At 39.0% G+C, this 2,062-nt stretch overlaps 1 long non-coding RNA gene across 1 annotated transcript; it reads left to right on the top strand.

Annotated features, from left to right (window-relative positions):
* The first annotated feature begins 715 nt into the window (after window positions 1–715).
* LOC106943527 (uncharacterized) lies at window positions 716–1,830 on the top strand. The gene is made up of 2 exons (XR_001423935.1): window positions 716–1,429; window positions 1,502–1,830. It is a non-coding gene; the product is annotated as an uncharacterized LOC106943527 (long non-coding RNA).
* Window positions 1,831–2,062: the final 232 nt, after the last annotated feature.

Below are 2,062 nucleotides of genomic sequence, written 5' to 3'. Positions count from 1 at the left end.
GACACAAATAAATAATGATTAACAATGACACAAATAAATAATGATTAATAATTACACAAATAAATAATTATTAATACTGAATAATATATATTGGATACATGTTTATATGTATGTATATACATGCATATATATATAGATATATGTATATGTTTTTCAGCCGACGAGTTCTAGCTTCAGAGTGATTCAGCAGCTGAGATTGAGTCCAAAATCCGATGCGAGATTCATCCGTGCTGCAGTGAATCCGTCTCTCTTTAAAGATATCCCCCACTTCTTCCTCACTTTATGAAACCTTCAAAACAAAAACGGAAGATTTGGGATGTATCTTACTTTGACAGAGTGAAAGAATTACATATAAATAATAGTCTTTACCACCTGTGTAAATTTTGCTGGTGAATGTTACAACATAATAAGTTTTATAATATATGTTACATTGTTTAATTTCTAAGGTAGGCACTTGTGCCAGATAATCTAATTCAATGTTAGAGAATTACTTTTTATTTAAGATTTATGGAATCCCGGTTAGCCTTTGTAGCGGGGTTGAACCCTGGTATTACACCAAGCACTGCAGCTAATATTAGCTGGTATCTCACCGGTGGACATAAATACAGTAAAGTAATATTCTGATCACAAAATATACACAATAATATGTCCATCATACTTGTGAAAGGTTGTCTGTGGAGCCCTCGCATCAATAATCCGTCGATCCGAACAACAATATCCCTCAGTGCTGAGGCATTGTCTGCTGTTTTGCTTGAGCAAAGTAGGAGGGACGACCGCTCCAAGATGGCAGCCGTATTTCCTGCGTCGGAGTAGCCAATGCGGGGTCTACTCTTATATTATGTCTATGGAGGAGCACTCTGGCCTGCCGCCTCCAGGACTCCATCTAGTGGTGAATAAAAGGACCAAGCAGCAACCCCAAGAAAACCCCAAAAACCCCAGAACCTAACAACCACAACAAAAAAGCTGAAACAAGGCCAGAATAAAGCAGCTTAAAATACAGGATGCTAATATCCATCACTTTAAGGCTAAAATTTAAAGGGATCTTTAGTCATCTCTTAAGTTTTCCCATATTATGCAACAGTGTTACTCAAGTTATCACAGTTTAATATCACCAACATATCAATAAAACTTAAATTGTCTTATATGTGGTAGTACTAAACATATATTTCAATCTTAAAATGCTAATGAAGTTCAACCAAAACACTATAATGATCTAACATCAGAATGTGGATTGGAAGCACACATTAGCTCTGGTCTACTCAAAACAGCAAGAAAGTGTTAGGATTCGGGTTAGTGTGAGTGCTCTTTCCTACAGAGGATCTTCAGGGGAGAGTTCTGACAGGCTGGCGCACCGGCAGCTGATTCTGAGTGATTGGACTTTTAAGAAGCAGTGGAGCAGTCACTCATCGCTCGATGGTCCCACTTGTTGGTCAGAGTCTAACCCAAAAATGACGTTATGGATTTTTTAAGAGACTTCAAGTAACCTTTTGTCTTCCCTCAGAAACCGATCAACTGTTGGATTCAAGCCAGGAACCAAGTCGGGACTGGGAAATCGTTCCCTGCCAAGATCAAACATCTCCGCCTGCCGCTCTCCTCCCCACTCCATCGTCGGTCTTCTGTACGCTCCTGGATCCTAGCCTTTCCCTCCGCGCAACCACCATCCGTAAGACAGTAAGCTTATCCCTCAAAACCAATCAAGATCTCTCAAAATCCGGTCCCTACTAATATTTCCCTTCTCCGAACAGAACCCGAGCTGATCTGCCAATCCCGTTTCCTGGACCACAATCAGATTGTACTTTTGGAAATACATTAAACTTTTACTGAACAGTTTTCTCTGGTTTTGTGCAAACTTGCATGTGGGTCAAGAAACTCAAATCCAGCATGACAGAAAGTTCTAAAGCATTTCTTGCTGTCTACAAAAGCACTTTACATTGATAGCAGCACCATTAACTGAATTAGCACCATTGAAAATATTAAAACATGTGCTAATAAAAAGATAAGTACAAATACATTGCATTGAAAAAAAATACAACATACTGTAAATCCCAGGGGGGTCTTGGAA

The sequence above is a fragment of the Poecilia latipinna genome, unplaced genomic scaffold (assembly GCF_001443285.1).
Source record: "Poecilia latipinna isolate Pla-1442-1.1 unplaced genomic scaffold, P_latipinna-1.0 Scaffold5414, whole genome shotgun sequence".
In the NCBI taxonomy this organism is placed as follows: domain Eukaryota; kingdom Metazoa; phylum Chordata; class Actinopteri; order Cyprinodontiformes; family Poeciliidae; genus Poecilia; species Poecilia latipinna.
The sequence above is the reverse complement of the archived record's forward strand: the minus strand, read 5'-3'. Positions and strand labels throughout refer to the sequence as shown.